This window comes from Panthera pardus, unplaced genomic scaffold (assembly GCF_024362965.1).
Source record: "Panthera pardus isolate Hobbes unplaced genomic scaffold, ASM2436296v1 HiC_scaffold_20, whole genome shotgun sequence".
NCBI lineage: Eukaryota > Metazoa > Chordata > Mammalia > Carnivora > Felidae > Panthera > Panthera pardus.
In genome coordinates this window covers 78,273,388-78,295,084 of record NW_026526766.1, presented here as the reverse complement: position 1 = coordinate 78,295,084, position 21,697 = coordinate 78,273,388, and the positions used below count along the sequence as shown (strand labels likewise).

General features: G+C 45.9%; 1 protein-coding gene across 3 annotated transcripts in view; it reads left to right on the top strand.

Annotated features, from left to right (window-relative positions):
* Positions 1–21,697, top strand: part of BRINP1 (BMP/retinoic acid inducible neural specific 1) — a 174,138-nt gene that overhangs the window by 72,905 nt on the left and 79,536 nt on the right. The window lies entirely within an intron of this gene.

Sequence of the window (21,697 nt, the reverse complement as noted above, 5' to 3'; positions counted from 1 at the left end):
ATTTCCTTACTGTTCTATTTCTTTACAAAAGCAAGGCTACACCCACTTGCTTACCATTTCCTGACCTTGATTCGCACTGCCCTGCTTTTGTGCCTTTTCTTATCCTGTTCTTTCTCCTTCCCCTACATCCTCTGCCTTTTGAACCCATATTCAGATTTCAAAAGTTTGTTTAAATGATACCTTTTCTTTGGCGCATTCACCTCTTTTCATTTGACTGCAATATTTTTATTGAGCACCTACTCTGTGCCAGGCACTGCACTGTATCTTAAGGCTATGCGGTTGAGTAAAAGGCTTTTCCCATCGCTTACTGTAGACATCACCCACAAATGGTGGGATCCTGTTTAAGATTTACCGCCATTCTCCCCCAAAACCTGTTACTCCCAGCCTTTGTTTTACCTCTGAGGTAGAACACACAGTAGGCACATATTGATGGTTTCTTAGTGAAATGGGTGCTGAAAGACAAGTTGCTCTCCGTGTTGTGTTTTTGCTACTCTTTTCGATGCCTTCCCATCACAAGGAGTCTATTGGTTGATGAGGTCAAGGCTCACACACTAGTCATTCATTCTTTCTCCAAGGCATTTCCCATTATATCTTTTTGTGCATCGGGACACCATTTTATGTCTGAGGTATGGAAAAATTATCTACAGCAACAAGGCAGAAATAAAAAAAAAGTGCTGAGTGGTAACCGTCGCCATCTATATTTGGCCTCTAAGAGTCACGGCATCATTCACAGTGAATTATTTACAGAAAGCTACTGGGAGGCTGAAGTGATTTGTCCTCCTTTAATGAACCCCTTCAGGTGAGGTGAGAAGAAAGAAGGATGCTGGGAAGAAGCCCTTGTATGCAAATAGACCAGACATTTAACAACTACCCACCCATCTGTCCTGGCTCTGCAATGCAATATATAAGCCTTGGCCCAAAGACAAGACATGTTTTTGCTTGGCCCAGAGTGAGTTTTTAAAGGAAATGATGTGCCTCTGATTTAAAGAAAAAAAAAAAAAAGAAGGAAGATTTCAGAAAAAAATTAGATACATGTTTTTTTCTTGACAAATTGATACATCTGGTAAACCTTTGCCGTCATCTGTGCAGATCAGCCGTGGGCTGACTCTGATAGGGCTGCTCCTTCCGACGTGGAGAGTTCTCCGACACTGAGACAACTCTAGTAGGTGCATAGGTACTTGAACCCTCCTTCCACGGTCCTGGAAGCCTTTGAGATTTGGATTCCATAGATCGTTTATGTTGCCTTATTTTACTTCCATTTCTTTGACCCGATACATGCCGCCAGTTGAATTCTCATAACTACCCTGCCATAGAGATATGACTAGATCATCTCTACTGTTGAAGCGTGTGGTGTTCGGAAAAGTTACCAAGCTCGTTCCAGGTAAGCCGGACAATGATGAGAAGAGCTAGGATTCACATCTAGAGTTGTCTACTCCCAGAAGACTACATGAATAAACGTAACAAATGTGTACCGGCTCCGAGCAGGGGTAGTGAGGAAATTTCATCTTGCAATGATATACTAAGAGTGTTATTCAAGAACTGTTCCTTGGAACCAAGTCTCTCTCATGATGGAATACTCTCAAAAGAGAGAACTTAAAGCACCATGTGAATTATTTAAAACTAAAGTGCTCCATACCCTGTAAACTGAGCATTTGGAATAATCCAGGAGTAGATCCCTAGAGAGGAGAGATCGATCAATTGAGTTCCACAAGGTGGGTTTTTTTTCCCCTCCTGTCTCAAATTTCTCTTTACCTTTGATTTCCTCAAGGTGAAATCAACCAGTCTATGTGACTATTTGGGGGAAAAAAATGCAGCCAACCACATGTTAGTGCAATTCAAATGTTCAAAGGATGTTTAGGCCTGGAAAAGTGTTTAAAAAGTCTGTTTAGCACTTTTTTGGGAGTGGTTAGAAATCACAATTACGCATGCAGTAATGACAGACACAGGGCTAGAACTCCTGCCCAGTGATTTCCCTGGTCCTCTCGTGTGTGCCCTCTTACAGGTCTGTCTCTGACCTTTCAAAATACCAAACAGCATTCTGTTGGCATGTAAAATCAGAGCCTTGGATTGTCGATTATCTTGTCTACCCAGCTATATCAAAATTCCATATATGCAAAGATATCTTTAATTCTTCATATTTCCAGTACATAGTAGGTATGCATTACATTTGTTACTCTTTGCCGAAAATGATTGTGGTAATTGCATTCTAGATGCCCTCAGCTATGCAGAGGATATATGATTACAGTGGGAAAAGTTGCCGGTGATAGTGATGTTAACAATCACAAAGATCAGTGATGGCGATTTTGCCTGTGATAGCAAATAATCGTGTCTCATCTCCTATGCTGATGTCCATATTAATGAAGATGAAGGTGATAGAAGCTATGATTTTTAAAACTTATTTTAATTCCAGCATAACTCACATACAGTATCATATTAGCTTCAGATGTACAATATAGGGATTCAACAATTCTATCCATTACTCTGTGCTCATTACGATAAGTGTACTCTTTAATTCCCCTCACCCACCCCTCTGGGAACCATCAGTTTGTCCTCTGTAGTTAAGAATCTGGTTTTTTGTTCGTCTCTTCTCTTTGTGCATTTGTTTTGTTTCTTAAATTTTACATATGAGTGAAATCACATGGTATTTATCTTTCTCGCACTGACTGATTTCACCTAGCATTATATCTTCGGGATCCATCCCTGATGTTGCAAATGGCAAGATTTTATTCTTTTTGATGGCTGAGTAATATTCCACGTGTGCATGCATGTATGTGCGTATGTATGTATGATATACACATACATAGACACACACGTATGTATATATTTATCCATATATTTATCCATTCATCTATGGATGGATACTTGGGTTGCTTCCATATTTTGGCTACTGTAAATAATGCTGCAGTCAACATAGGGGTGCCTTTATCCCTTCAAATTAGTGTTTTCACACTTTTTGGGTAAATGTCCAGAAGTGGAATTGCCAGACCATGTGGTAATTCTATTTTTAATCTTTTGAGGAACCTCCATCTTGTTTTCCACAGTAGTGGCACCGGTTTGCATTCCCGCCAAGCAGTGCCTTTCCTCCACATCCTGGCCAACACCCGTTGTTGCTTGTGGCATTGAGTTTAGCCCTTCTGACAGGTGTGACATGACATCCCGTCATAGTTTTGATTTGCGTTTCCCCGATGACGACTGGATGCTGGCTATCTTTTCCTGTGTCTTTGGCCATCTACATGTCGTCTTTAAAGGAGTGTCTGTTCATGTCTTCTGGGTGACAGCTGCGATTTCTGAAGGTGCAGCTAATTGAGGGTTAGTAGTTGTTACTCGGCTTCTAGGTTGTTCTGCTTTTTGTTTAAGCAAAAATGATTCTGTCTGAACCCACTTAGTTCTCCTTCCTGGTACAAGCCGGATCCCAGTTCTCCTAAAAACAGAATGAGTTAGCAGTGCACTGCAACTGAAAATCAGGAGAAGGATTCTGCTGAGGCCCCTGGTGAACTGCGTTTCTTCCTTGGTGATGCCACATATCACTACTGAGGCATCGGAAATCCACCGGGGACTTAAGAAAGGCTGATGAATGGTCAGGAGATGAGGAAGAAAAAGAGAGAGAAAGAGAGAAAGAGAGAGAGGGAGAAAGAAAGGGTACATAGGGGGAACAAATGAAAGAATGGGAGGCATAAAGAGTCTTGGGGCCAAGAGTCCTGAACTTGAAGTTCTGTCAGTGGTATTAATCGCTAAATGCAAAATTTTAGCAATCAGATAAGTCATTAGATTAAGCTTTGGGAGCATGCCTCTGGAGTTGGAAATATCTGTAAAATGGGCACATTCTTATTTTTCCGCTGGTGAGGGTTGAATATACGTAAGCGCTCAGGGTCTGATGCCTCCGTGCCTGACACATGCATGCCCTTCCCTTGTTTCTTTGATGCCCGCTGTCATCCCTGCTCTGTTATGAATGTGCAGATACACCCAGCCCCAGCCCCACGAGAACCAAGGAGGTCTTTCCCACTGGTTTGTTCCATGTCCTGATTTCAGTGATTCTCTAGAACTTTCTTTTTTTTTTTTTCATGCCTACAAGAACTTGATTAGTATGCGAAGGAGTGGCCCGTGCACTCCACACTGCAGCAGGAACCCAGAGCGGCGCAGAAAGCCTTGGGAACCCTGTGATGCATTTCTCAATGGCAGGCAAAATGAACCCGGGACAAGCTAAGCTTTGCCTGTTTCAAAAACTCTGTCATAAATTAACGTAAAGATGCTCTTTTTTCCCTCACCAGCCAGAGGACGGGCGCGTTTCAGTAGGCAATTAATCTTGGCTGATCTATATTAAATATTTATCTGCTGAAATGAGCCCCGTATTGTAGTGGTATTTTTCATTATAGGACTTTATCATTTCCAAAGAGATTTCCATGTGCAGGCTTCCTTGTACACATTAAACCCAAATTTCCAGTAGAATGACACATATTTCTTGGTGGCGACCTTTTCTCTCTGTAACAAGCTACTGATATGTTGGAATTTACAGGGGGATAAACACGTTTATCGAGAAGGAGGGAGTGGGGCAATCCAGTATTTGCTTTCCTAATAAAAACCCAGGGAACGGGTTCAGGAGTGTGGACATTGGTGCCCACTTTCAGCAGCATGTGGTGAGGGGGCAAGGGTTTGAGATCTGCTTCTGGAAGAGCCCTGAGGAAGGGGCGAGGAAAAGAGTTGCTCTGGTAATAGTCACTGTAATTCCTAGCACTTGAATTGGGTCTTTTACATTCATTTCCAGGCTCTCGCTTGATCCCCACGACCATCCCAAGAAAAAGGTCTGACTGTCTCCATTTTAGAAACGAGGCTCCAGAGGTTAAACATTTCTGTCAAACACAGAGATGGGGCCCTAGTTGGGTCTGGAAGGAACTCTGGAATGCAAAGAGGACCAAGTTCAGGACTCTCGTGTGGGCCATACTGCCTCCCACAGGGCGAAGAGAGAAGTGCAGCATCCATGGCTGCTGGCCCTGAACTTAAAAATTTGATATTCGAGTCACTGGGTAGCATGAATTCGTTAAACCCGAGGGTCAGCCTAGGTCTGGGCTGGGCCTCTCTTAATCCTGGGCATGTCCAAGGGTAAAACTAAAGGCAAAAGAAGAGTGGTACAAAACTCAAGAAGAGGCGTCAAGAAAGGGGAAGGCAGGAGACAAAAGGAAGAGATTTGGTGGCAGATTTCTCCATCATTACCGTGTATTCACATCAGCTCTGGATCTTATTGAAAATGCAGATTTGGATTCAGGAGGTCCCTAGCGGGACCTGGGACTCTGGATTTCTACCTCTTTCCAGGCAACTCTGTTGCTGCTGGTCCAAAGCCTACAATGGAAGTAGTAAGGTGGGAAGGAACAGGCCTAAGGAAGAAGCAGGAGGTGTGATGGGACCAGGTATCCATACAGCCTGGGCTTGCGGATCTGAGCTGAGGAAAAGGTTGTATAATCTCACCTCTACAGCCCCCCCCCTCTTTTTTTAATTGTTAGGGCTCAGCTTGTGTCCTATGAAAGCAGCAGGTCCTTTCGTGATCTTTTGGTTCGGTGATTCTGGAACTTTGGCAGACATTATAATCACCGGGAGGATTGCTAAACAGACCGCCAGGCCCCACTCACAGACCTGGAGTCGGCAGGTCAGGGGCAGGGCCAGAGCTTGTGCATTTCTATCATGTTCCGGGTGGTGCTGACGTTGCTGATGCTGCAGGTGCATCCAAGAACTTTAATGACCACTGTTTTATTTCCACCCCATTCATTATAGACATCAGAGGAGACCCAAAGAGGGAAAATGGGCTCAAGTAGAGTGGCAGGACCAGCGAGGCCCAGATTTAGGTCTCAAACTCTGTGACCAGCCTCTCTCTCTGTGGCCAGTTAGCGCCTTGGTCTCTGTACGTCTCCGGGGCTCTGCGTCGTGGGTCAGAGGCCAGCAGCAACGCGCTTCTGAAAAAGGGTTCAGAGGAATCTAAGAAGTGTTGGTCAGTGAGGACGGTGATTTGTACGGTTGTGACGAATATAGCATTGAAGAGAAAAGGACCCACCTTGCCCTTGCGGGCAGGGTGCTTTTGTGTCTGTGGTACACGCAGAAGCATGTACCTGTGAGAGGGGATCTAGCTCCTCTCTCGCCCCTTGTAACCAGATATCACTCTCTCCTTGGTCTCACTCACCATGAAAAATATTATTTCTGGACAAAATTAAACTTGGGGTTTTTGAGAAAAAAAGAGAACAACGTTTGTGTTCCTAGTTCCCCTTCCAAAATCCCTTTCTCTTTCTTCTAAAGGCCTTGGCTCCTGGTGTAGCTGTGTATTGAAAAAGTTTAAGGCTTTTCTGTAACCATGAGTGGAGATGGGCTTCTTCTTTATTGTTTCCTTTCTTTGGTGTCTGTGTTTTTAATGTCTATTCAATTTATTTTGAGAGAGTGAGTGAGCACACGTGCGCGTGCCAGGCTGGGGCAGAGAGAGAGAGAGAGAGAGAGAGAGAGAGAGAATCCCAAGCAGGCTTTGCGTTGTCAGCGCAGAGCCCGATGCTGGACTCAGTCTCATGAACCGTGAGATCATGACCCGAGCTGAAATCGAGAGTCGGACGCTTAACCAACTGAGCCACCCAGGTGCCTCGGTTTCTGTCTTTTTCGTTACCCGTGTTTCCTCTTCCTCCCCATTGCTCTTTTATGTTCTTCCTTCCTTCCCTCCATTCTTTCTCTCCTCCATTTCTCTTTTCCTGGCATCACTGGATGTCGGAGCCAAAAAAGACCCTCAGTCACCAAGTCCGCCTGCCGAGACTCCCAGGTAGGAAACCAGGGAGGGTCTAGAAAGCCTCACATCTGAATTGCTAGGCTTTGTAGAAGAGACGTGGTCAGAACATCAGCGCTGTGCACCTGCAGGCCCAGGGCTGGACCCGGGTATCCTGGCTCTTCCCACCTTGGCTGTCCACCGCTTTCCACCCAGCACCGTTCTGAAGCTTAGCGCTGCCCTCAACGGTGACACCTCTTTCACTCAGAGCAATTCCCAGGTGAGGGATGGGGTGCGGATGTGGGGGAGACGGAGTGGCAGAATGCCTCATCGAAACTGTCCCAACCCTTAGAGAAGGTGGACAAGGCAACATGTTCAGATCTTAACTGATAGAAGCATAAATCTGTAGTTTTGAAAATTCAAGATGTCTGTACCCTAGGATTCTGTAGTTTCACTGTAGGAAATATTCATGACGTGTCCAGGGGTGCACTTACAATGATCTTTAGTGCAGCCTTGTTTATACTGGCCAAAAAAAAAAAAAATTAATTAAAAATGGAAGCAGCCTGAATATCTAGCAGTAAGGATTACATCCTTATAATACTGCAAAACCACTGAAAAAAGAATGGAGACGATCTATGTGTACCTATCGCAGGAAAAAAGAAAAACCAAAAACAGAACATGGTACTATTCAGTGAAAAATAAAGTTACACACACACACACGACCCGATTCTGCTACAAAAAAGAAAAAAAAAAGAGAGGGAGCACCTGGAAGATTCAGTCAGTTAAGTATCCGACTCTTGGTTTGGTCTCAGGTCATGATCTCACAGTTTCGTGAGTTCAAGCCCCGCATCAGGCTCTGCCCTGGCAGTGAGGATCCTGCTTGGAATTCTGTGTCTCCCCCTCTCTCTCTACCCCTCCCCTGCTCGCTCTGTCTCTTGTCTCTCTCAAAATAAATAAATAGATAAATAAATAAATAAATAAATGTTTTTTTAAAGTTTGTGTCTCTAGGTATAGATACTAGATTTATATAAACGTAAGCGAAAGAAATAAGAGCGCAAAGATATAATATAAACTAGTGGATTTTCAGTATTTCTCAAAAAAGATCTCCCCTTTTCCAGTCTTCGTATTGTCTGGCAAAATGCTGATTTATTCCTATTTGCCCATGAAAAATTCTATCCTGCCTTCACGTCTCTATTTTAGTCTCTTGCTCTCTCTGTCACGCTCACCCTCTCTGTCTCTCTGTCCCCTCTTTCTTGCCTCCTTCCCTCCCTTTCTCCTCATACACACTGTGTAAGTGATTTTTGAATGCTTACATCGATGCTAAAAGACCCACAGAGGAAGAACCATAGTTCCTGGTAGGTCTTCCGCAAAGGCAGGCTGATTGATTGCAGATTGCAACCAGCTCCAACTTTCTGTCCCAAATGACAAATGAAGAGCTCTTAAAAACAGAATAAAATATCCCATATGAGGAGGAGTATCTCTGCCAGGCCAGGCATGAAAGGCAGTGAGCAATGAGAATTGTGCGTAATTCCTGACCTAGCTGTAGCCCGTCTCATTTCTACACTCTGGGAACCAGGGCAGTGCTGCGCTGGCTGGATTCCTCGGCTTGGCACCCAGGGTCGCTCCACCATCCATCCCGAAGCCACAGTTGTCTCCGTCACCTTCCTTTCCTGCCCCTTTGTGCAGGTGGCTCAGAGTATGGCCTCTGTGTCCTTGTGTGGCTCTGAGTATGGCCTCTGGCCTCTGTGTCCTTGACTGGATACACTGTGTCGCTTTACTCGTGCATCTCCTCCATTTGCAAGAATCCTAGGCAGCCTTCGGGGCCTGGACCCGTGATTCTTCCTTTCACATGCTCCTGCTCTTACAGAATCAGGTGACCCTCACCTGCTCTATTATTAGAGCAGTTGCTGGATATTGCATTGTGCTACCCTTGGTTGGGGCCGATTCTTCACACTAGATTGCCCTTGAGGACAGGAATCACGTCTTGTGTGTGTGTATTGAGTGCCTCGTACGTAGCAGGTGTTCAGTGAGTGAAATAAAGGATGAAAGATGAAGGAGGGGGAAAACGATTAGACCATACATTGAGTTGGGAGATTCCTGGTTCGCTTAGGCCCACTAAGTAATTACTGTTAAATCCCAAGTGGGCTTAACTCAACATCGTTAAAGACACTAGATTCCCTCTTTCACTACCTAAAGCTACGACCTCCTCACTCTTCCTTTGTATGTCATCCTATATCCATAGCTCTAACATTAATTTTCCAAATACTTTCCTGGGTCCCAAAAAGTCTCTCCCGAGATCATCTACCATTTTCCTTGTGTTGGACATTTTGTTTTATTGCCGTCCTTTCAAAATTTTAACCAAGGCTGTTATGATCCTCTCTGTACCCATAGCATTTTTCTTCTTTTGAATTATCTCCTTCGGATGGATTCCCAGGAGGAGGATGATTAGGGCAAAGCATATGAACACTCTTGTAAGCCTCATTAATTCTGACCCCACTAATTCAGAATTTGTGCTGATTTGGGCAGGTAGTGAGCTTTCTTTTACTCTCTCCTTGAAAGGAAAATTGCTAAATAATAAATTGATGTAAACACAATTTCCAAGGTGCTGTTGACACTATTTCATGCAAATATTTTAAACATTTTTGCAAGCATCTTTTTCTTGCCTATGGAATTGATGGGTCCATTACAATTTATTCTCATCAGTTCGGTAGTGCGGGCTTTCCGTGACCAACACTGGTTTAACTGATTTCCACCTTTCTCTACACAATCGATGGGCATAGGACATTCGCTCCCTCTGAAGAGTCCCCCATTGGTTTCGTTTGGTACATATGTATGAAGCATGTGTTGTATGCTGGCTACTATTTTAGGTGCTGAAAGACACTGATGAGTAAGACACAATCTGCCTTCTTCCTAGGAGCTCACGACTGGTAAGGGAGACCCGCGACGCAGTGGGTCAGGGGAGCGGTGGAGGTGTGGATGTATGGTGGATTTCTGGCAGCTTCTCAGAGGAGGTCTTCCCACAGCCAGGGGCCTGGGCAGAAAACTCATGGTCAACCATAGAGCTGAGCTGAGTTGCAAAGGAGTGGCAATTTGCCAACCCAAGACTTTAAATGGGGACCCCTGTTTCCATTACTATATATGCTAGAGATGTTTGTTTGTGTTCAGATATGAAGTGATTCAGACTTCTCAGGAATTTGCACTGAATTTTCCCCCAAACAGCCCACGTTTGCGTTGTTTTGTGTCTCTCCTTGGCCAAGAACACAGGGAGCACTTAAGAAAATCAGCGTTCTAGGCTTGGCTGTGTTGTTGATTTGCTCTGGGCCCTAGCAAATCCATGTATGTGTCTGAACCTCAGTTTTTTCATCAATAAAATGGAAATAAAGTATTAGATCTGTTTCCTAGGTTGGGGTATTGTGAGAATAAAAAAATTCAATTGACAGGAAAGTGCTTTAAATTAAAAAAAAAAAAAAGATGCAAGGTAAATGAGTTTGTGTTACTTACTCGGTTCATACAGGGCCTCACTTAGCTCTTCAGGAGTGCCCCATCCATCTCCTCATTTGAAGTTCCCTCTTGGAGCAGAGTCGCAGATATAATCTATGGAATGTGAAAATGGTTCCCTAATAAGCTCTGTATGAGGCCAGGAAAAAAATGCCAAACAAAATCAGCAAACCATCAGTCAGGGAGGCAGTGCTGCCTCTAACTGGGTGGGGAATGGTTCACCGCTCAGGAAGATTAGGCTCTAAATACAGCCAGTTGCCCTCTGTGCCGTGGGGCTGTGGGAGGGATGTTGGGAGGCGGAGGGGCATCCGTGGAGGACCAGCGTGGGGATTCAGGGGAGTCAGGAGTCCTGCAAGGGACCTGAGATGGCATCCATTACAAACCCTGAACTGCAAATACAGAAGAAGTTCCCAGAGAAGGAGAGGAACCAAGAACAAGATCTGTCCACCTTGTCCAAGCCCTGGGATGAGGAACAGTGGTCAGAGGACCCAGGGGTGCAGCTTGATTCATTATAGATGAGCGCCGGTCCTGAGGAGATTAGGAGTTGCCAGCCACTGGAATGTTCTTTCCCCTATCTTCATCGAGATAAAATTGACAACTCAAAATCGTGTACATGCAAAGTGTACAACCTGATGTTCCAATATACATGCATATTAGGAGATGATTTCACAATCAAGCTAGTTAGCACATCTATCACCTCATTAATTACCATTTTGGGGGGGAAGGACAATTAATGTTTACTCTTTTAGCAAATTTCAAGCATACAACACATCATTGGCAATTAAAGTCGCTGAGCTGCCCATTAGTTCTACAGAACTGATTCATCCTACGTAAGTGAAACTTTATACCCTTTGGCCAATGTTTTCCTGTTTCCCCCACGGCAAGTCCCTGACAACCATCATTCTACCCTCTGTTTCTATGACAGTTCCTTAAGCAGGAGTTGGTGACCTCCTTTTCAAATATGTCAAACAAGGGAACTGGGGGGTAAGTGAGAAGCGGGAGGTGGCATTAGCGGTCCTCACAATGATCTCCAAGATCTTTGTCACACATGGCATCCTTACTGCCTTGAAAGATTCCAGGTACGCTGAAATTTCTGGAACCTTCCTTTATCTCTAGAAAGTTATAGTCTTTTTTTCCTGGTTCAAGATGCAAGGCACCCGATTCTGACCATCAGACCCTCATCGTTCCCCTATATACCACGTGTCACAAAGTTAGGACCTTTTGAATGATGTTGGGCTTTCCCTCTAGTTCTGTCGTGGTGGACTTTCCTCTTGGAACCCGTGTGCTAGTGTATGCTTAACAACCGTTCCCAATGTTTAACAGCCGTTAACAACGCAAATCCCTACTCCCCTATGAAAGCCCTCTGATTATTAGTCTTTTCCGATTTCCGTGGTGGAAATGTTCCCACTACCAGGCTAGGAAGACAGCGGTGCAATCAGCTTTCACCTGCCGGTAGCACCTGACTTCTGCCAACCAGTGCCCGGAACTGCATGTTACGCTTCCTTGCTGGAGGTGTCATTGCACCTCTTCTGCAAAAGGCAGTGTATTGGGAGGAGGAACAAAAGGAAAGAGGATATGAAAAGAAGGAAAAAGTAAAGAGGGGAAACAATTCACCTGTCCTTCACCAGGTGAACGGATAAACAAACTTTGGTGCATCCAGGTAATCATAAAGGAAATTAAGAAGGGGAAAATATATATTTGGAGTGCAACTGGGCAGTATCTATATCATTACAATGGGCCTGTCCTCTGATTCAGCAATGCCCTCTCTGAGTATCTCCCGTAGAGAAAGCTTGCACCTGTGCACTGGGAGGTATGGACCAGGGTGTTCATTGCCAAATGCTTGTAAAAGAATAGTGAAAATATTAGAAGGGGTCTAGCTATCCACCGGCAGGTTAATGCGTAAATGCACTGTGGTTTATTGATAGCATAGAACACTCTGAAGTAATTAAAAAAGAATAAAGCGTAGCTATTTTTGTTGATGTAAACAATTCTGTAGGGGGTTTTGTTGGGACGAGAAACAAGTTACAGGACATTCCACATAGCGGTGTTCCCCAGGTGTGTTAAACTCACATGCATGCTCACACACAAAGCGGTATATTCTATAAGAGTATATTTATACACCCATAAATGTAAAAAAGAAAAATTGGGGAGATTTGAGCATGATAATGGCGATTATCTATAATTAAAACCTTTTTTAAAACAAAGAAACTGCATTCAGATATTGCTTGGCTAATTAAATAGAAACGGACTGTCATTAGGAAATATTATGATGGAAACTTATGGACCTTGTTTTGGAGGTGTTTAGGAAAGTACCCAATTAAGATCACTGTTATAGATATTACAGGCAAATGAGTCCTCAAGTAAGGTTGGTTTGTCTGGCTGCCATGAGGGGAAACCATAAGAGAGAGGGGAAAGAAGTAGTCCGGGAGGAAGACAAGATAACTAATAAGGAAATAAAGGCGAGAAAGGATAAAGAGAAAGTGACAGGAAACAGAAACTGAAGGAGAGGGGCAGGGGTGAGCTGAAGTCAGTGAACTATCGGTCCCCATCTGATAGAATGTGCTCCATCGATAACAGGTGCCCAGACACTCGCAACTCTTGTGTTAAGATTAATGGTTCCAGCCAAAACTAGGGAAATAGCACTGCAGGTGTGACGGGGGACTTGGTGCTTGTAGAAGACCTTATGGTGTGGGGTGGCCTGGTCACAGGCATCTAGTGTGCTTCATTGGACCTACCCAACAGCGTGTCCATTTCAGGATTAGTCTTGGAAGGTCCATCATATTAAGACTGTGTATGCTGGGGCACCTGGGTGGCTCAGTCGGTTGAGTGTCCGACTTCGGTTCAGGTCATGATCTCTCACGATTCATGAGTTTGACCCCGTGTCAGGCTCTGTGCTGACAGCTCGGAGCCTGGAGCCTGCTTCGGATTCTGTGTCTCCCTCTCTCTCTCTGCTCCTCCCCCACTCACACTCTGTCTCTCAAAGATAAATAAATGTTAAAAATTTTTAAACAAACAAACGAAAGATTGTGCACGAGACTTCCCCACCTCTCTTCGTAGCCCGTGGGAATCATTTTGATTTGTCAGAATAGAGTGCCTACATGGCCCTACTGGGCTCAACATGTATTTCATGAGCACCTACTGTGTTTGGGACACTATACTAAATCGGGACAGAGGGACAGAGATCAATGGAACAAGGCTCAAACCCTAAAGGTGCAAGCTCACAGTCTGCTGGGAGGCAGGAATATATACACAAGCCAAGGAGGGACAGAGTAGCACAGGCCATAGGGGTGGCTTCATGCAGACAGACCGCAGTGTGTCCTTACTGGCTAGAAGAGGCCCTGTTCATTTGACGTTGGACTTCTATAAGCCTAAAATATTTATTAAAAAAGAAAAAGGATTTTCTTTTTAGATATGCATTATGAACTCCAGCCATCTATCAAGCAATGAAATCGTTCAAGGGCTGGAGTCAGACAGACCTGAGTTCAAATCTCACCTCTGGTTTTACTAACGAGTGATCTTGGCAAGTCCCTTTCCTGTATTAGCCTCCATTTTCTTCTATATAAATGGAGATTGGATTTAACCCACGGGGTTATCATAAACAGTAAATAGTATAATTATGTAACTCCATACAGTATATGTTTGTATGTACATATACTACATATGTGTGTTTGTATATATGTATATACTACATTTGTATTTTATATATACATATACTATACGTGTACACGTATACATATGCTTATATATTACCATATATGGTACACACACACGTGTGTTTGGGAGGGTATGTGCATATTTAATTTAGGAGATCTTCCAAGGTAACTGCCAGATTTACTATCTGGGACTTGGAACTACCTCTTGATGCTTTAGGACTCTGCCCAAATCACATACCTCTCTGAACCCCAGTTTCCTAGCTTGTAGATTAGGTGTGCAATAGATTTCTGTGCCCGTTTTCTCACTTGGGCCCTGAGACTAACCTGGGAGGTAGGCAGGGTTGGAACCACCCCTCCCATTCTACCGAGAAGGACACATTGCTGCACAGGAAATCGGAGGGACTTTCTCTCAGGGCTGCCCAGGGACAGAATGGAAGTTCCTTCGGCTCTGCACATGGGTTCTCCCAGATCAGGGCCAGGTAGGGTCCATTCCAGTGAGTTGAATCCAGACCCGTCCAGCTATGTCCATTGGCAGAGGCACCTGGGCTCACAAAGGTTCTCTGTGATCTCGACCAAATCTGTCTCTTAGTCACTGTGGTGGAACCACTCGACTCTGTTTGCTCTTCGTTTTGTTTTTCCTCCTGGAGTTTGCTTCTCCCTCCTGTGCCCTCACATCCCAGTGCCCTGCTTTCCAGGGCTGGGTCACTCAAGGTCAGGAGAGGGAAGCTGGCTTCTCCCTCCGCCCTCATCCCCTGTGATGTGCTCTCTGTTTCCCTGAGCTGGGAAACACCTGCCGTTTCGAGAACACAGCCGGCAGGCGGGAGGGGAGGGGAGGGCAGAGGTTTCCTTGGCTGGGCAATCTGGGAAATGACTCAGAATAAACAGAATGTGATTGACTAAGTAGGGTAAGGTTCTCTCCCCACTTTCAGCCTGGTAGCCTGCTACAATCTGTCCTAGGCACCTAATATCAGCCCACTTGACTTTGCATTTTGATAGTTAGTTTCGACTCTGTGTCAGGCCCTGAGAGCCTGGAGGTGGAGGCCACCGCCCTTGGGAAGCTCTACGTCCAATAAGAATGTTAAGCAGTGGACAGAAAGGGTGAAATAGTTACAAAGAGATTTGATCCGGCTGGGTGACCTTGGATAAGTAACATAACCTCTCTGAGCCTGATATCTTTGCATTCTCATCTTGGCCTTTTGGCTGGAACAGTTGAATGAGATAATCCTGAAAGCACATGGTTCAGAGTAGGGGGTCAATAATTGATATATAGTAATGGTTGCTTAGGAGATCATCAGAGAGACCGATTCGGGTTGGAGAGACAGCATGGGTATTGGAGATCTGAACGTGCATGTCTTCTTACCCCATGCCATCCCTCTTTCTATGCTTTTTAGTCCGGCCTCGGTGCCTTGCTCACACGGCTCCCCATGGCTGGGATTCCTTTATCCCCTTCTTTGCTCAGTCACATCCTCACCATCCCCAAACCCAGCAAGATCCCGCCCTTCCGATTTGTCCACGTGAACTTCTGTGGCCTCGTTTTGCATCCAGATTTGGAATCACCCAAGGTTCATACTTACTTGCTGTCTACCTGTTTCACGGAATCGTAGTACGTATTGACAAGGAACGTTGTTACGGACTGACAGGGAAATCTCATCCAGACCTTTGATTTTATAGATGGGGAAACTGAGTCCCAGAGAGAAGAAACAGCATGCCCAAGTTGACAAAATCCTTTTTTTTTTTAACGTTTATTTTTGAGACAGAGAGAGACAGAGCATGAACGGGGGAGGGGCAGAGAGAGAGGGAGACACAGAATCCAAAGTAGGCTCCAGGCTGTCAGCCCAGAGCCCGATGCGGGGCTCGAACTCACAGACCGCGAGATCGTGACCTGAGCTGAAGTCGGACGCTTAACCGACTGAGCCACCCAGGCGCCCCGGAGTTGAAAAAACCCTTTGATGATACAGCCAGACCTGGGATCCTGGATTCCTTCTGTTTTCCAGCATTTTGACTTTTTTTTTTTTCTTCCCTTATGTGGATTATGAATTTCTGGAGTGCCTCCCTGTTAAATTTTCTACTCCCAGGCAGTGGGTGCTAACAGCTGCTAGAATATCTGCTCAGGAAACCGCAGGGCCCTGAAGCCCCTGCTGCTTGTGTGATTTCAGCCCCTGCTTTTGGAAGGAACCGGGAATTCTGTCCACACTCTCCTCCCTGGCCTACATTCTCAGACCTGACAGCTATTCTAAGGACACGACAGGATGTAGTTCCGATCACTTGTATTTTTACCATAAGCACAATGTAACATAAATACAGACTACCCTGAGTTGTTAGCAAAGAGAGGGAGCAGGGGCACTTTCGCGGAGAGGTGGCTGCTTCCGCAACGTGGGCTCTGGGGCCAGCTCGGCCACTAGGGAAGCTGGTTTTTCACGTTTGTTGCTATTGTAGGAAATGGTGTGGGGGAAAAAAAAACTTGCCAAGGAGCAAGTTCAACACACACAGAGCCTGCCTATCCTTTGGGCTGCCCCGTGGCCCTCGTTGTGCTTAGGCAGCCGGCTTTCCTTCTTCTTGGAGCTGGCCTGTGGGGACTTGCCAGTGGAGTCCTGAGGAGGCTTCGGCCACGCCCGGAGGTGACAGTTTTATCCGCTCTCGTGCATTCAGCATCGGTCATTCACAGGCTCATTTCAGCGTGGGTTCCCCACGTCAGCTGCCTCAACAAGATGCCACTTTGAAGTGCAGTATATACAGTGATCTGTTAAAAATAACTTCCCCCAACTTTTTACTTCGAAAAAAATATATATGTTTGAAACATCTTCTAAAAACTAAAAATTTCGGAAGCTTTCGCGAATGAAAGAAAAGGAAAATCCACAACTACCGTGCACTCTTTACTTAGATCTGGAAATCATTAATGTTTTGCTACATCCGTTTCCTCCCTCTCTCCTGGTAAATGGAGTCTTCTATAGCTTTAGCAGACTTTGTGCCACCAACTGGGACAAGCAAAATCCTTTTGTTGGCTTCTCTTTGCTGGGGAGTCTGCAGCCAGAGAAAGCTTTTTCTTTTTTTCTTTTTAAACATTTTTTTAATGTTTATTCATTTTTTGAGGGAGAGAGACAGACAGAGCACAAGCAGGGGAGGGGCAGAGAGAGAGAGATACACACACAGAATCCGAAGCAGGCCCCAGGCTCCGAGCTGTCGACACAGAGCCCGACATGGGGCTCAAACTCACAAACCGCGAGATCATGACCTGAGCCGAAGTCGGATGCTTTACCGACTGAGCCACCCAGGTACCTAAGGGAAAGCTTTTCCTAATGGATTAGCTCATTATGTGATTCTCCTGTTTGTAACTTTCATTTCCTCTTTATCATCCCCAAGGTGAAACCTACACATATACGATGTCACCTCCCTTAGTGATCTGCCCAGTGCCCATCCTTCTAGCAACCATCTTGTACCAGGTCCATGCAGCACTCCACCCTCCACCCCCCTGATTGCCTCTAAACTTTGATTATTCCTTCAGACACAGCATGCTCGCTCTCACTTCTCGGCCATTCCCTCTTCCTGAAATAGTCCTCTTCTTCCTGTGCCTGCAGCCAAATATTTCTTCAGGTATCAGCTTACATCTCACTTCCTCTAGGAAACCTTCAGGAAAATCCCTAGATTAGGTCAGATGCCACGGCTGTGTAAATCCCATTACCTACTGTACTCCCCCTACCAAAGATCGTATCGTATTGTCATATAGTTTATTATCATAATTGTTTCCTATGCCTCCTCTGTCTTCTGGATAGACCGTAAACACTGCGGGGCAGGAACCCTGCCCATTTTCTCCCAGCCGTATCAACACCAGTTTCTGGCTCAGTTCCTCATGAACGGTACACATATATTGGTTGGTTGAATAAATCTTGGTGCAGATCACTTTTGAAAGTGAGTAGAAGGTTATCAATAATATTTCCTGCCGAAATGTCTGTCCCCGAATCCAGGGTTGTGTATCCCAGGGCACCCTGGACGTGTCCCATTTCCATACGTTACATCCAGACTGTACTTCTGTCTGTGCCTTCTGGTCACCAGCCACATCCCTCTGCCCATTGCTTCCCCGTCTCATTTAATGGAAACCCTTTGTCTTCCTCAGTTTCCCTTGTTCTCTCTCACCCCTCATCTAATCCATTAGGAAATCCTACTTTTGCAGCTTTGAAAATGCAAGTCCGGGGCGCCCGAGTGGCTCGGTCGGTTAAGCGTCCCACTGCGGTTCAGGTCATGATCTCGTTTGTGAGTTTGAGCCCCGCGTCGGTCTCTGCATGGTGGTGCGGAGCCTGCTTGGGATTCCCTCTGTCCCTCCCTCTCTCTGCCCGTCCCCTGCTTGTGTTCTCTCTCCTTCTCTCTCCCTCTCTCTCCCTTCCCCACTGGCGCTCTCTCTTTCTTTCAGAATGAATGAATAAATAAATAAATACAAGAAAGAAGGAAGGGAGGGAGGGAGGAAAGTACAGATCCAGAATCTGACCATGTCCTACCTCCTCTCCTGTTACTCCCTCCTCCCTCTCCTGGATTGTGTAGACGCTTCCTGCCGAGTCCTGCCGCTTCGACTCCTCCACGTCTATGTTCCACGCGGAGTGAGCTTTGTAAAACATAAGTTAGGTATGTCACTCATTGACCCCCGTGCCTTGCGATGGCTCCCATTCATTTCATAACGAAAACCAACATCCTCCCAGTGGTCAAGAGGGTCTTACAGGGTCAGAGCCCTGTTTTCTCTCTGACGTTACCTCCAGCTACTCCCTGCCCCTCCCCCACTGCTCTGGCATCACCAGCCCTTCCGGTGTGTCCCTTCTGCTTGGATGGCTTTTCTCCCAGGTGTCGACAGACCGAGCTCACTCTCCATAGGCTTCAGGTCTTTTCCCAATGACACCTACCCTGACTTCCCTATTTGAAATGGCACTCCCTTTCTGCCGGCTCTCCAATCCCCTTTACCCCACTGCACCTTTCCTTGTTTCCATAGTATTTATAATTTCACGTTTTCCTTGCTGAAAGCATTTTTTTTAACATCCCTGCTTGAAAAGAAGATTCTTAAGGCATGCATCTGTGGATGATCGATTCACAGATGTATCTCAAGTGCTTCAGCTAGTGTCTGCTGCTTAGTATTTGCTGAATGTGTACACGGATGAATTAATGACATGTTGAATGAATGAATGCGTGAATGAATGGTATGACAAAATGCAGAGAGCAGAGGTCAAGCTCATAGGTACCTGGAGTCTCCTGGCTCTCCCGGCCTGGCTCCTGTTGGCTCTTGTGGGTCTTGTACAAGTCCTATCACCCACGCAGCTTGATTTCTACATTTAAAAATGGGGTAAATAAAACTCTCTACACATAGGGCAGCTTTGAGGATTAAACTCCGGTATTTGAAATGTGCTTTGCAAACTGGAAGGCACTGTATAAATGTTAGCTTAAGAGGAGGAGGGAGGGAGAAGGGGAGGAAAAAAAAAAAGAATAGAAACCATGAGGTAAGAGGGACCAGCAGGGAGTGACATATGCAAACTCCCAGGATCCCAAGGCAAAGCCCTAGAGGGGATAAGTCACCGGTTAAAATGAAGTAGAAGACACTCAGGCTAAAAACACTCCATGCCCTGAGGAAGGCGAGGGTGAATCCTCCCCCAAGCGTGTGCAAAGAATCGAGAAATTGTAAGTCACTGCGTTCAGAGTTGAGCCGGTGTCGATAATTGCAGTGTTTGATGAGGACAAAGCCCACCGGTGAAAGAAATTGTAATCTAGAGTTGTGACAGGTTCAAGTGTCAGCTTTGGGAATGCAGCGGAGGGAAGGGAATGATTAGAAGGTAATACCCTCTATGGGCACCTTGACGGCCCCTTACGTACATTTCCTCAAAAGGGAAACTCATGGAGGAGTTTAGAGTGTAGGAAACAAGCCCAGAGGCTTTATGTGACCGGGGCAAAGCCATACAGCTGACAAAAAGCAGAGTCCGTACTTGGACCCCATTGTGACTTGATTTCCAGGCCTGTCCTCTTCCTACTAAATTTGAGTGACTCTCGGGGCGCCTGGGTGGCTCAGTCAGTTAAGCGTCCGACCTGGGCTCAGGTCACGATCTCGCCGTCTGTGGGTTCGAGCCCCGCGTCGGGCTCTGCGCTGACAGCTCGGAGCCTGGAGCCTGCTTCCGATACTGTGCCCCACCCCTCTCTCTGCCTCTCCCCAACTCATGCTTTGCCTCTCTGTCTCTCAAAAATAAATAAATATGAAAAAAAATTATCAATTTTAGTGACTCATATTTTGCTGTAAGGTGGGAGTTAGGAAAGTTTCCATAAATGGAATAGGATTTTATTTTGGTCTTGATGGATGGGACCGGGACAGGTGAATTCTTTCCTGTCTTCAGCAGATATTTCCTGAGCACCTACCACGTGCCCAGGCCCATGCTGTGAAGCACCCAGTGAGTACAGCAGTGTCCTTGTTCCGGAGTTTAGGTTGTGGTGGAGGGTACTGTGTGGAGAAAGGTCGTGAAGGGTAAACACGTGGATGAGATACTCGCAGACAGTGGCAAAGTTGCCTGCAGGCTCCAAGGGCACGGAAGGCCGACGCACCCAGCCCCCTGGGAGCTCTGAACAAGGCCACCGTGCGGGAGGCACAGTTAATGGGAGAAGAATGGTGGAGAGGGAAGCAGTCAGCGCAAAGAAGCCACGGCAGAGAGTTTTGATTTGACGTTAATTAAAGCACTTTCTTTACTCAACTCGTCTCTCCTTGACCATCGTTGTTCAGCGGGATCTCCTTCTCAGGGCCTTTGCTGGATCCTTCTCTATTCCGAGGTCTCTGTCCTTACGCCTCTTCTCTATCCCTCCCACGTTGCAATGATTTCTTCTGTTCTCATTTTCTCCAATGGCTTTACAGACTCTCTCCTGGTGATTCGCTTTTATATCCCGAGCCTAGACCCCTCCCCTGAGATCCAGATGTATACACCCAGCTACTTAATAGCTTCCTTTAAAGTGTCAGATCAAAGTCTGAATTCTTGGTTTCTCCTTTCAAATACGTTCTTCCACTGACATTCCCATTTTCGTCTAAGGGCATTGCTACTGTCCCAGTTATTTGTACCCCAAGCCAGGAGCACCTGAGATCCTATCTTCCTTGCACACCCTGCACCAGCAGATTCGTAGATTTTCCTTGCAGAAGGCGTCTCCAGCGTTATCGCCAACCTGACCAGTGCCAGCCTCATCAGCATTCACCGGGCCACTGCAGTGGCCACCTGGTGGCCTCTCTGCTTCCAACCATGTCACCCTCATACCTCCAGCTCTTGTTCACAGAGCAGCCAGAGCGATCCTTCTGAAATTTGACTCCTATTCTGTCGCGCTTCTCAGATCCCTTCTGTGGCTTTTCATTATGCTTAATCCAACATCCAGAGTCCCACGATGGTCCACCAGGACCTCCTTCATGTGTCCCCTGCTACCTGTCCCTACGGTCTCTCTCCAGGCCGGCTTTCTGTCATTTTTCAAGATCTCTCAACTCTCACGGCCTCGGGCATTTTGTAGTTGCTTTTCCCCCTGCCTGGGAGAGGTCTAGGCTTCCTTTCCCTCTGCTAGGTCTCTAGGTTCTCTTCATTACAAAAGCTCCCACTGCCCCCATGTATAAAGACGCTCTCTCTCCCCCTAGCACCTTCTGTCCCTTCATACGAGACTTAACCATTGCCTGGCATTTCATGGTATAAACATCAGTTTGTTTATTGACTGGCTCTCCCACTAGAATGTGAACTTGATAAGAGCAACATTTGGCCTGCCCTTGTCACTGGTGTATCTTGAATTTAGTGGACTGCCTTGAACAGAGGAAGTGCTTTAAGAAAATATTTGTTGA